This window comes from Myodes glareolus, chromosome 25, assembly GCF_982192425.1.
Source record: "Myodes glareolus chromosome 25, mMyoGla1.1, whole genome shotgun sequence".
In the NCBI taxonomy this organism is placed as follows: domain Eukaryota; kingdom Metazoa; phylum Chordata; class Mammalia; order Rodentia; family Cricetidae; genus Myodes; species Myodes glareolus.
The window spans coordinates 38,381,986-38,396,549 of record NC_142050.1 but is presented as its reverse complement, the minus strand read 5'-3'; the positions used below and the strand labels follow the sequence as shown (position 1 = coordinate 38,396,549).

The 14,564-nt window shown below is 39.7% G+C and overlaps 1 long non-coding RNA gene across 1 annotated transcript in view; it reads right to left on the bottom strand.

Annotated features, from left to right (window-relative positions):
- LOC148117889 (uncharacterized) overlaps positions 1–14,564 on the bottom strand; it is a 54,179-nt gene that overhangs the window by 21,363 nt on the left and 18,252 nt on the right. The window contains exon 2 of the long non-coding RNA XR_015736659.1: positions 11,330–11,369. This is a non-coding gene — a long non-coding RNA (uncharacterized LOC148117889). The remainder of the gene's footprint in view (positions 1–11,329; positions 11,370–14,564) is intronic.

Genomic DNA, 14,564 nt, shown 5'->3' with positions numbered 1-14,564 from the left:
ATGTAAATCAAAGAAATGTTTAGGTTTTTATTTTAGTAACATCATGTAGTAGTATCATTTGCTAAAATGATTTTTTTTTTCGAGTAACTTTCACTTCAAGTCAGGGTTTGGAGGCACATGTTATGAATTCAAGGTCAGGAAAGTTCAGGTGTTGAAAGCTTACTTTCCCCACTCAGATGTTAACAGTATTTGGAATTGTTGCTTCTGGAGGTAATTAGAATAAGATGGAATCAATAATAACATTAGTGTCTTTATGAGAAAAGAAACAGACCCAAGTCAGTATGCTTGCTGTGTGTCACCATGGTCTTGTTAATACCTTGGGAAAAAAAGTAAAATTTACTTATACTCTCCTTATTAATTAGAGTGTCTCTACAATTTTATGTTTAACTGTTTTTTGTTGTTGTTGTTTTTTTTAACATTTCATCCCAAATGCCCCAAAACTGCTTTCTGGTTTGATATTTTTCTGTTTTATCTAAAACTGTATCTGTAAAGTGACCTTATTTGAAAGATTTACTGTTATGACTACTATACCTGGCAGATTTATTTACATAAACACATACTTATGAAATTGCTCAGGCAGTTCAGTTTGCCATGTTTTTACATAGAAAGTTGCTCATCTCTGGTCCATTATTTGGGTAATGCTGTATTTCATTTTATGAATTTCCCTTTTATTGCCTTGGGCTAATTTTCATTCTATTAGCTCATCACCTCCCAGGGCTTGTTCTGGCTTTTCCCTGATTTAAGTGACTATGAGGACTCACTTAAGTTATTAATGTGACTTCTTAATTAAACTTTTTATATATACAGAAGGACTTACCACACCACTTACCTACTAGGTGAATTAGATTTGAAGTTTAATAGGGAAGAAGGAAGGACCTCCTTGCATGCAAGCTTCTGGTGAATGCAATGTCGGACTTTTCTTATGTCACAGTTTTAACCAAGGCAGAAGCATTGCTTTCATATTTATATATTAATGGAACTGCAAAGTTTAGATTAAAAATAAATTGAATAGAAATAGTTAATACATTTTCTCTCAAGATGAATGTGTGCCACTCTTAGTTCCTTTGTTGGCATGTTACGATAGTTCTCACATGTTGGAAGGTTAGATGCAAATTTGGTGGGGTAAAGGTGGTGGAAGCTATCTTGTCTACAACTTCCTCAGAGAACCAAGAAGGAAATGCAATGTTAACTGAGTAAGCAGGAAGTGGAAGCAAGGGACTTCCAAAAAATATGAGAAAAGACAGAAACATCTGGCTGCCTGACAGTCATCCAAGGAGCATTTTCTTGCCCAGTGGTTTACTTTTGTCACAAAGAAACTAAACTCCATGTGGAGTTTCTTCAAAAATTGGTGCTGCCAAAATCACACAAGTCTCAACATCATAAGAAAAAAGAATCTATGTTATTAGAATATCTTAAATGCCACATTCTGTGGATCTGTGAAGTGTTTGAAGATGACCTGTCAATCTAAAATATGTTTGACCTTAAAAACATATATGACTACAAATTTGATTGTAATAGGTAAATAACTACTAACATGTATTACTTCAAAATCCTAAATAGTTTGTAATACTAATTTTTGAGGACTATAAATTTGCATTACATTGTTATATGAGCTGTATATGTACAATATTCTTGAACAAGATAAAAAATATACGTACAATATTCCCTAACAAAAATAAGCTAAATTTTGTATCATTATACAAAAGTTCCAAGCCAATGTAAAATATTTAAAACTAGTAGTTGCTTTTTAGGTTTAAAAGTAGATTCAATAATCTACCTTTTTCATCCTATTTTTATATCTCCCTTATTTCTTTTCAGAGTAGTTTCAAACATCTACTCTTTTATTCTATCATGTCTGTATACCCATTTATTGTTTTGAAAACAAGACTCCTAAATTTAATCACTTTCATTTAGCTTTTTTTCTGACCATTAGCAATAGCAACTTGTAACCAAGTCCCTTAAAAATTCACAAATATTCAAAACCCAGTGAAAGGCCAGAAACCACTAGCCCACCTCTTGGAAATGTGGGTCTTGAGTTCTTAAATTTACTTCCTGCTGTGTTGTGGTGATGACATCTTTAGGGGATCCTGAAAAGAAAATGTTGGGTCGATAATCAAGTCCTGGGAGAGGCAGCTGCATCACTTGTTGCCCAGTCTCTGCATAATGTGAACGTGCAGGGCTTGTCTCAAGACATGACCACAGTAGTCTGTGAGGCTGGGTCATGTCAGCCAGCCACCTCGAAATTGTTCTAAGCAGTTTGTAATCCAAAGGTGATCTTTAGGTGGTGTTTTTCAGCTCAGTGGTATTATTATAGTCCTGTTGGAATCTTCCTTGTGGGGTCCCATCATCATCTTGGAGACTTTAAGCAGCTACTTTTGCTTCTGTGCATGCCCCCATCCTCCCCCAACCCCAAGCAGTTATTTCTGCTCCTGTCTAGACAACAAAGTTGGGTGGCCAGCTGTCAGGAATAGTTGGTTTTTCCAACTAACTCCTATGATGCTGCAAAGAGCTCAAGGCATGTGTCTTAACCAGCTCCTTAACCAAGCAAAGCTTTTTAAAGTTTTCCACGTCCTTACAGTATAAAGAACAAGTAGGATATTTCCCCTATAATTTACTTGGCTTGTTGCCATATGATAGAAAAGTCTTTTTTAAACCTTTCTCACTGAAATATTTTTATGACATTCTGAGGGCTCCAGCACATTTCTTATCAATAGCAGATCAATTTCATCATTACCTTGTGCTACAGGGCCTGGAGACCCAAATGGGATGACTCTTATTCCTGATTATTTCTTGTAATTGAATAATGCCAAATCTAAATCATCTGGCATACATTCAGCAGTTTCAATACACAAAACAACTCTTTCTACATATTGCAAAACAGTAACTATTTTGTAAAATCCAATAATATCATCATAATAACACATAATTCTGACTTTTAGACAGAATTGTAAGGTGTTTAAATCAACTTACTTAAACTTTCGGATTTGTACCTTGTCTTTCCTGATCTATTTACATCAGTAAAATCTTTTCCCATAATGAAATTAGAAATTAGCATTCCCTGGTGTCTACTGCTTCTCCAGTTGCTAACCAAAGGGAAAGAAATAAATGTCTCTTAAAATATCCTTATTCCTGCCAGGAAAGCAGATAGCAGATGGTGTGGGAAGTCCTTCTATGGTGCGGGAGAACTGTCTGTATCCTGTCAATCATGTTTTAAATAAATGCTGATTGGCCAAACAGGAAGTATAGGTGGGTCAACCAGACAGGAAGTAAAGGTGGGGCGATGAGAACAGGAGTATTCTGGGAAGCAGGAAGCTCCCTAGGTAGTTTTGCCCAGATCACTGAAGAAGCAAGATGTGAGCTGCCCCGCTGAGAAAGGTACCAAGCCATGTGGCTAATATAGATAAGAATAATGGGTTAATATAAGTGATAAGAGCCAATAAGAAGCCTGAGCTAATGGGCCAATCAGTTTTATAACTTATGGAGATCTCTGTGTGATTTTCTTTGGGGCTTGCCAGCTGTGGGTAACTGTGCAGGACATAAACCCCAACAAGCCTGACCCTCATGTTACACTTCTATATATGTGTTACTTTTATTGGTTAATAAAGAAGCTGCTTTTGACCAATGGTTTAACATAATATTGCCAGGCTGGAAGAGATATATAGAAAGTAGGTGGAGCCAATGAGAAGCCATGGAGCTGCCAGAAGAGGAAGATGAGAGTTGCCAGTCAGAACCTTGCTGGTAGGCCATGAGCCTCATGGTAAAATATAAAATCATAGAAATGGGTTAATATAAGATATAAGAGCTAGCTAGCAATATGTTTAAGTTATTGGTCTGGCAGTGATTTAAATAATACAGTTTCTGTGTGATTATTTCGTAAGTCTGGCCAGCCGGGAAATGAACAAGTGGCCTCAGACTACAACCAGGGATTGATGGGGTGGAGACTTGGGAGCTTTAAGTTTGGAACTCAGGCTATACCTGAAGCTGTAGAGGGAAGGTATCCTGGTTACCTACAGCATTGAAGCAAAAGACAACCTGACTGTTGTAAGTCAGGCTATACCAACAGTTGTGAAGTGAAGGTATCATGAATACCTAAAATTGTGAGGAGAAAAACATCTTGACTGTTGGGAAGTCAGGTTATTCCTGAAGCTATGTTCTGGTAGGGAATGGTCTGCCCATAGAATGCGTCTATCCTGCTCTCCTCCAAGAAGACCTTACAACTGGGTTCTGTTTCACCCTGCTAAGAACCCGTCCCAGGAGAGATGTCCACTTCATCTTCTTTGCCTTACTCAGCTAATGGGGAAACACCTACAGATATGTAGCCATCTGCTCTGGGTCCAGCAAAAGGTTGCTACTTCCGGTCTGCTCCCCTAATGGAGTTTCCCAGCAGAGGTGACCGTTCCTCCTATGCCCTGCTCCACTAGTAAGTTTCCAAGCAGAAATTCTGCTTTATCCAGCAAAAGAAAATCTTCACCCAAAACTCATTCAAGAGATTTATTTGGGGAAAAAAAAATCCATATTGCCTGCGTCTGCCAGAGTGGAAAAGGGCAGCTATCAGCTGAGTAGGCAGAAGTTTTATATGGAGCTTCTTAGGGTTGGAGTTTTTCCAGGGAAATTTTTAGGGTAGGAATTAGTAAGATCTCAATCCCTCAGTTTGAACAACCTCAGAGATTTGCTGGAATTTGTGTTCAGGAATTCATTGGTTTTCCTGCTTGAGGATTGGTTGGGTTCACACTCAGTTGGTCAGAGATAGAGATTGTTTCTTTAACTTTGGTTCCATGGCCAAAGTATAGGTTTTTCACTGGTTCTGGTTTTAGTATCACCATGCGTTTCTTTCACTGACCCTTTTAATCAACACATAAGACTTCATGAATTCACTTTTTTCCATGAGTTTGTGGGGGTGAACACTAAACAATGAACACTATAAAGTTTGAACAGATTTTTGTCACTGTCAAATTTTTTCTACAAAATACTCTTATGTTACTGAATGCAAGTTTGTTGTATAAAGATCTTACCAAATACTTTAAAATAATCAGACCTCAGTATTTTTTACAGGTACTCAAAGGCTACTGTCATAGTCACAGTCCTTCAAATGTTTATTGTACACAAAAATTTTACTCCTGTATAAAGTACATAATTTTACCACAATGGCTATATTTTTGTTTTCTCTGCAGTATGACTTTTTCTCATGATTTCAAAGACTATCAATTATTGTAAATAGTTTGCCACATTGATTACATTCACAGGGTTTCTCTCCAGTGTGTGTTCTTCTACGTATTGCAAGATTTCTGTGATGTGCAAAGGCTTTATCACGCTGAATACATTCATAGGGTTTATCTCCAGTATGTGTTCTTTTATGTATTTGAAGATGACCACATCATGCAAAGGCTTTACCATAGTGATTACATTAATAAGGTTTCTCTCCAGTATGTTTTCTTTTATGTATTTGAAGATAACAGTGTCATGCAAAGGCTTTCCCACACTGATTACATTCATAGGGTTTATCTCCAGCATGTGTTCTTTTATGGCTTTGAAGATAACTGCTTAGTGTAAAGGCTTTACCACACTGATAACATTCATAAGGTTTCTCTCCAGTATGTGTTCTTTTATGTCTTTGAAGATGACTATGTTGTGTAAAGGCTTTACCACATTGATTACATTCATATGGTTTCTCTCTAGTATGTGTTCTTTCATGGCTTCAGAGATGACTCCAGTGTGCAAAGGCTTTACCACATAGATTACATTCATAGGGTTTCACTCCAGTGCGTGTTCTTCTATGTATGGCAAGATTTCTATGACATGCAAAGACTTTACCACACTGATTATATTCATATGGTTTCTCTCTAGTATAATGGATTTTGCTTTAGTGATAAAAATTTAAAATCAATTTTGTTATACATATATGTATTTCTGATCTTGATTAAGGTATTGTAATTGTGTAGTTCATTTAAAAGTGTAATGTTTAATTAGGAAACATAGGTTGTTAATGGAGAATCATCAATAATAGTCAAGCTTGTAGTCATGTTAGATTTTCTAGATATATAGAGATATACTTCAGTTAGATAGGCATTCTTCATATCTTTCAAAGACTACAGAATATGGCATTTTAAATGTTTTAATAACTTAGGGCTTTTCATGACAAGGAGACACATCTGCTCCTGGCAGCACCAATCTACTTCAAGAGGAAGATGGGCATTGAAGAGGCTCCTTATGGAGTTGGTTAGCCATTTGGGCAAGAAATTGCTCTTGCCTGGACTATTGCATAAACTGGACACAGAGAACCTGCAGAGAGAGGACTGCTGAACTTGCCTAAAGGTGAGATGATCTTTCAGGGTTCCTGATTCATAAAAGAGTCTGCAAGACATTCTGCAGGATACAGAAAAAAGTGACTGAACTGTCGTTGAAATTTCCTGCTTATTGAAAAAGTCTGCTGAATAATATGGGCCTGAAGGCCGAAGATGGATGCCCCAATGCTACAAAAGAACTTTGGGTGACTGTCCAGGCAGCGAGATGTCTCTGTCATTTCTAGAGTTTTGGAAGTTGCTTACTTCTTGTTTACTTAGGTAATATTATATCCTTCTGGAGTCTTTGATAGAGTTAAAGAATGGTTAGTTATTTCTTTATTATAAAAGATAAAATATACCTAAATATTGTAACTGTAATTCTTGCTTGATCACTGTTTTGTTATATGTAATTTTATTATGTTAAAATGAAAGCCTTTCTTTTTTTGTTTAAACAGAAAAGGGGAAATGGTGTAGGAGGTCCTTCTGTATTTGTGTTGATTTCATTGGTTGAATAAAGAAGCTGTTTTGGCCTTTTGATAGGGCAGCCCTTAGGTGGGCAGAGTAGACAGAACAGAATGCTGAAAAGAAGTGAAGTGTGGCAGACGCCATGAAGCTCCTGCCTGGGACTGACACTGGTTAGAATCTTTCCTGGTAAGCCACGACCTCGTGGTGAACACAGATTAATAGAAATGAGTTAATCAATATGTGAAAGTTAGTGAATAAGAGGCTAGAACTAATGGGGCAGGCAGTGTTTAAATGAATACAATTTATGTATAATTATTTTGGGTGTAAGCTAGCCAGGCGGCAGGATGCAGCCCGCTCCTCATTACAACACCCTTTACTCAGGTGAATATCTGAATAATTATCACATATTAATTATATGATCATCACACACATTTTTTTCACCCCCTAAAGAATTTACTTCTGGACAGAGAACAAAAGTTGATTCATGATCTCCATAATAGAACCACCACAAGCAACGTAACACAGGGACACTGCTATTCAGTGACAGTAAGCTATTTTACGTTAGGGTAAAAACCTTGCTTCACTTACCAGAGGCAGTATCTTCCAGAAAATATTGCTGACTTTATTACAAGCATACAATGTGCAAGGCCACAGGCTGTGAGAAGGGAAGTTTAACCCATGTGGCTTCAGTTTTCAGTGTACAATCCTTTCTCTTCCAGTTCATTAATGAATCTTACCCTCCCCCACCCCTGTCAAAATCTATGTTACCAGTGAATTTTCACATCTGCATATAAGAAAGCCATTATTCAAGCCTTTTCTACTCCACTGACTCTAAGGCTGAACAGAATCAAAAAGCAGAGAAGTAAATTTAAGTATTCAAACTGGCAACAGGATGGGAGCTCCGGCTGTGCTGTCTGGAGCGGAGGGGTGGGGAGAAGAACGATGGGAAGAATAAAAGCTTTAGCTGGGCAGTGGTGGTGCACACCTTTAATCCAGCACTTGGGAGGCAAAGGCAGGTGGATGTCTTCAAGTTGAAGACCAGCATAGACTACAAATTGAGTTCCAGGACAGCCAGGCTGTTACACACAGAAACCCTGTCTTGGGAGGGTAAGAAGAAACAATGCTTGGCTACGGCAGCAGAATTCTAGAAGAGAATTAAAAAGTAAAGATGAGAGAAAAAAGTTATACGAAGATATTAAATAACTCATTCTAAATCTACCACCCTCCTGGTTGTTCATTAGGGCTTCTGTTTACATCTTGCTTCTAAATAAACACCCTCTGTGCTGAGAGAGGGCTCAGTGGGTAAATGAAGAATAAAGTGTTTGTTATGCAAGTATAAGGAACTGAGCTCAGATAACCACATCCAGGTAGAAAGTGGAGAGTGTCAATGTAGTCTAGAGCCCCAGTGCTGGGAGGTGAGCAGGCAGATCCTAGGGGCAGCAGTCTAGCTGAAACAGCAAGCTCCGAGTTCAGTAAGAAACAATGAATCAAAAAACAGGTGGGAAGGATGACATAGAAATGCTAACCTCTGACTCACAGAGACATAAGTGCACAGACATGCACACACACACACACACACACACACACACACACACACACTCTTTCCAAATACTTCAAAAAGATATTTTATTTATAAAAACAGCTACCTGGCCCATCATCAGTTCTGTTTTCTTTTTACGCTTACTCAGATCTTGACATTTTGCTGCAAAATCTCCAAATATCATAATTTGTTTGGTTTTATTCCATTCTAGAATCTCACTAGCTGTGGTGATCTGAATGAGAATTGCCCCCTTAGACTTACAGGGAGCGGTATTGCTGGAGGGTGGCTTGTTGGAGGAAGTGTGTCACTAGGGGTGGGCATTGAGGTCTCAGGTGCTCAAGCCAGGCCCTACCTCTCTAGCACCATGTCTCCCTGAGTGCTGCCATAGTTCCCACCATGACAGTGGACAAATTCTCTGAACTGTAAGCCAGCCCAAATTAAATGGTTTTCTTTATAAGAGCTGCCTTGGTCTTGGGGAAGAAAAGGCAGTAAAGCTTTCAGAGTTCAAGGCCAGCCTGGCATACAGAGTAAGTTCCAGGACAGTCAAGCTTAGGCAGTGAAGGAAACTATTGAAAACAGAAAGCTGGTGAAAATGTATTTGAACAAGGGGCCATTTTCTAGCTCCAGCAGGCAGCAGAACTTGGCAGCTTTGGCCACATAGTTCTGGCTTTAAAGATAAGCATAGAAGAAATGAGCTATGGAACTCATTAGAAAGCTGCTAACATGGAGTTAACTAGCCCAAGAGAAAACAGTGTGTTTTAGTCAACAAGGCTATTGAGAGCTGAAGGTCTGAAGAGCACTCTGACATCAAACATGGAAATGCAGTTTGGAGTTTACCAGCTGGTTTTCAGTCTTGCTTTGGTCCCGTGTTTCCTCACTATACTCCCTTTCCTCCATTTTGGAATGGTAATGTATATCCTGTGCAATTGCATGTTACATGTATGTAATCTACATTTTTTTAAAAAAAATTTGATTTTACATGGGTTATAGGTAAGAGATTGTCATGAGTATCAGAGACTTTGGACTGTGGACTTTCAAACATGGTTGAGACTGTGATAGACTACCGGACTTTTGAAGTTGGACTAAATGCATTCTGCATTATGATGCAGCTACAAGCCTATGGGGGCTAGGACATGGAATGCAGTGGTCTGAATGAAAACGTCCCCCATAGACTGATAAGATATGGCATTATTGAAGATGTGACCATGTTGGAGGAGTGGACTTTGAGGTTTTAGAAGCTCAATCCAGCCCGGCATGGTGATCTCTTTCTATTGTCTGATCCTCTCTTCCTACTGACTGTCCACCCAGATGTAGAACTCAGCCACCTCTCCAGCACCATGTCTGTCTGAGTGCTGCCCTGCTTCCTGACATGATGACAATGAGCTAAACCTTTGAACTGTAAGCCAGCCCTATGAAATGTCCTCCTTTATCAGAGTTGCTGTGGTCATGGAGTCTCTGCACAGCAACAGGAACCCTAAGACACCAGCTCTCTGGCCAACCAGATTCCAGGTCCACAGCACTAAATAACCCTCCTTGTCCTCATTTCTCAGACCCTAGAGTTGCTAACCATACTTATAACTCACGTCTAGGTTCCATAACGGATTAAGTGTGAGACTAGAGTTGGATTGCATGACTTATATTTTAGCCGTTCAGTAATTTAGACTGTAAAAAGAACACAGGAAAAGCCAAGAAAGCTGTGAGGATCAACCCACGTTTAGTCCCAGGGAAGGAGCTAAACAGGTGCAGGGGAGTGGAGGACTAGAACAGTAAGGAGGTCAGTATGTGGGCAAGTACCCAACAAGACCTTATTCCTGGGAAAGTAAGAGGGAAGGGATTCAGAAGAGGGAGAGGATGCACCTTAGTAAGAGGAGGGTGTATCAGCAGAACTACCTGGAACTCAATATTAAGTTATATTCAACAGTTACTTGATTTGGTTATTAAGTATTATACATATACTGAAGTATCATACTGAGACTCAAACAGATATAAAAATATTGTGTCAATTAAAAAATAACCCAAAAGCTTAATTTTTGCGAGAGGGCTTCATTGTACAGTTCAGACTGGCCTGAAACTCAATACATAACCCAGGAGGTAAGCTCATGATAATCCTCCTGCCTCAGCTTCCCAGAAGCTAGAATTATAGGTTTAAAGTACCATGCTGATCTTTAAAAAAAATTTAAAGTTTATTTAAATTGATTTTTAAACAACTCTAAGCTATACTAGATGGTCTATCTGTGCAGAAATAAAATCAAATTCTTAGAGCATATTTAGAACCAAAGAAGGATTTATTAATAGTATCTATTGAAGTGAAAACACTTCAGAAACAAACATGAGGTCTGCCACCCACTTCAACTAAATGTGTTCTCTTTGTCATTTTAACTTTCACACATCTCTTTAGACATTTCTGACGTCATAAGCTTAAATGGCATAGAACAAAAAGGAGTCACAGAACTCCATCTGCAGGGTATAAGCTACACATTGGGAAGAGAGCAAACCAGGACCTTAAATCTGAAAGGTTTGCAATTCAACTGCCATCACCACCGTCAGAAAAATGGATGCTAAAGCAGAATCCCAGGGAACTGGATGGATAGCAGCGTGACGCCATGGATCAGCCACGTTAGGGAGACGGGCTTTAAAAGGAGGAGTAAACAAGTTTAACAAGACTTGGCTCTCAGAGGTGACATCTGCTCTGAACCGTTATCCCTGGGGGTTCAATCAGGAATGATTCAGGCTTCAGCCAGATCTTCAGGGGTAACTGCAACGGGCACCAATTCCCAGCTCTTCAGTCAGTCCATTTATGTGTTCTTGGGGGTGATCCCGAAGTAAACAAGTCTAAAAGGGTGGGCGTCAGAACCACTCTTCACCAGAAGGCTGACTTCCCCCATCCTACTCAGAACTGGCTGACAGTCTGATCCATCTGGAGGTGGAGGGAAGAGTCCAACTGCACTGATGCAAGACCCCACGTGAGTCCCTTGGAGGAGCTGTCTCTCCTGCACCACGGAGATAAGGGGCGACTTAATTTTATCACAGGAAATGGCATTACCTGAGCTTCTTGGCAGGCTGCTCTTCTTAGCAGGTTATCACTATCAAAGCAAACAAAAGAGACCCAGCATTAGCATTGCTAGGGATTAAAGCCCAAACTGAACTGGTAGGTTCTTAGGGGGAAAGGTACCTTTAGTGAAGATTTCTTACAGACCTGGTAAGAAATCAGGAGCACATCAGGGAAATACATTCTGAGCGAAAGCTTGAGCTAGCTATTTCCACATTCTGGGGACAGAACAATGGTCTAGACCCCGGAAACACCTACAGCCCAGTCTCCAGAACCTGAAGGTCTGTGACCCCGCACAGCAACAGGAAAGTGCAGGGAAATTTAGGGCTTCAGGACAGGGAGAACATCTTGCATTATCCCTCGGGTCTGTTAGGCAGAGCAGCCTTTCTGACCATGGTCAGAGCACACGTGACTCTGGGAGAATGGACACTTGCTGCTTTAAAGATGGAAGAGGCTATGAGCCCAGGAATGTTGTGAAGCTGGAAAAGTTAGGAAGCAGCTTCTCCCTGAGAGCCTCAGGAGGAATGGCAGGCCTATCAACCTTTGGACTTTAGCCCATAAAATAGTAAGATAAACATCGATGGTTTGTTAAATTATAAGTTATTAGGTAACAATAGGAAATTAATAGACATATCTTGTATTTTCTTATCCAAAGGATACTACTCAGGTCATTTGCCCTTAACATGAGGGACCAGCTGATTGTTGGAGTTTGGGGAAGTGGTGTGGGAGAATTGTCTGTATTCTGTCAATCATGTTTTAAATAAACGCTGATTGGCCAGGCAGGAAGTATAGGTGGGAAAATCAGACAGAAAGTAGAGGTGATGCAATGAGAACAGGAGAATTCTGGGAAGGAGGAAGTTGATTCCTCCCACTCCTACCCAGACTCCAAAGAAGCAAGATGTGAGCTGCCCCGCTGAGAAAGGTACTAAAACATGTGACTAGCATAGATAAGAACAATGGGTTAATATAAGCTACAAGAGCAAAAAAGTAGCATGAGCTAATGAGCCAATCAGCTTTATAACTTATAGAGACCTCCGTGTGATTTTCTTTGGGGCTAAACAGCTGAGGGAACCCGGTAGGACAGAAAACACCAACTAACAGGCCCCCTCATGTTACATTTGCCAAGGCTACTATTTTATTTAAGTACTCTATTTTTTATATGACTATCAGATACTCTATTATGTCACAAATGGAAATAAGAGGCAACAGTTTGGCTTCCAAAAATAAAAACATTCTATCAGAATGCAGTCATGTGTTTAATTACAGAAAGTTCTCCAAGATGTGCGGTGAGAGCACATTAAATGGCTCTGATTGCCTGCAGAGCCAGTCTTCAATACCTGCACTTACACACTTCGTATTATTAAGGAAATAATTGAAGGGTAAAACCAAATATGACTGTTCTAAAAATGAAAATCAACAAAATGTTTCTTAATAATATTCTGCTATACTCATAGATCAGTCGGTGCCTTATCCAGTCATCAGGGAGGTTTCCTCCTACAGCAGATGGGAACAGATGAGGGAATCCACAGCCAGAAATTATGGGGAAAGGGAGTCTAAACTGGAGGTCTCCATCAAATCCCTCCCCACCCCAGAGCTCAGGGAATCCTGGAGGAGACCAAAAGAGTAGATGAAGGGAAGAGAGGACACCAGGAGAACAGGCCATCTAAATCAACTGAGCAAGCACATATGAACTCACAGAGACTGAAGCAACAATTACAGGGTCAACATGGGTCTGCACCAGGTCCTCTGTGTATATACTGCAGCTATTAGCTTAGTATTTTAATGGAACTCCTGAATGTGAGAACAAGAGGGTCTCTGACTATTTTGCCTACTCTTTGGACTCTTTTCCTCCTGTTAGGTTGCCATGTTCAACTTTGATACAATGGCTTTTGCTTTGTTTTATTACATTTTATTTTGTTATGTTTGTTGTTATCTGTTAGAGGTCTGTTCTTTTCTAATGAAACAGAAATGGAGTAATCGAAGGGGAGGGGAGGTAGGGAGAACTGGGAGGAGTAGAGGGAGGGAAAACTACAATCAGGATATATTGTATGAGAAAAGAATCTATTTTCACTAAAAGAAAACCGTTAAAAAAAGGAAAGAAAGAAAGAAAGAAAGAACTAATTGAGGAAAAGGGTTAAGTTTTCCTTATTTCCCATCATCCCTTTGATATTGCTTTATGTTCCGTGTTTTGCTTCTCCTAAAAGATACATGTGTTCAGACCTCTAAGAATTTGGTCAGTTTCTCTCTCCAAGATGTTATGATTTAAATATGAAATATCTCTAAGAGGTCCATGTTTCAGACACACAGTTCCCAGCATGGGGTGCTGTTTTCAAAGCTATGATGCCCTAGGAGGTGGTGCCTCCCTGAATGGGGTCAGTCTTTGACAGTGATCCTGTCCTTGGTCCAGCTGCCCTCTTGCCTTCTGATTCATTTCCATGTTTCCACTGCCATGCCTTTCCCATCATGATGACCTGTAACCCGCATGAAACAGCAATTCAAAATAAACTTTCTGTCTACTGTTACAAGTTGTTTCTGTTCATTACTTGTGTCATAGTGATGAAGAACAACTAACACAACATGGAGAAAATCAAAAGACCAAATATAAAACCAGTCCTGCCTTCACCTACCACACATGAAACTTCCCATATTTTCTTCCTTTCTGGATTATAAACTTCTTTAAATAATGGATAATTTGATAGTATTTACTCCTGCTAAACCCACAGCACAGACTCTTGTAGACAGTGGGAACTCTATGAATAATTGTTAATAAATAAGTGGCAAATGTTTGGACAGGAAAATTGACTCACTGTGCTCGAAAGGCACACTTTATGCTTGAAGGGAAACTGAAGGTTATTCTTGTATGAGTACCTGGCAATCCTGAACCACCAGATTAACTGAGACAGCTCTGCAGTGTAGCCAAGGGCAAGGATGAAAACCCACACTCAGGTTATGCTGCCAAGTCAGAAGGACCTCAGACTGTGTGAGCACGCACATGCAGCACTGTATGCACCCGGGATTCTTCAAAACCAAAGCAGGGAGTTCCGACCTGATACCGCGGAGCCCAAGAATTGTTCTAGTGTCAGAAAATTCCACATACCTTATAGATCTAGAGTCTAAATGTGAGCCAGAGACCTACAGAAAACAGACTGTACATCAACTGGCAGCCCATGCTCTTTCTATACAGCAAGGTACCTCCTAGGTACTAATAGTAAATACAATTTACAAGAGG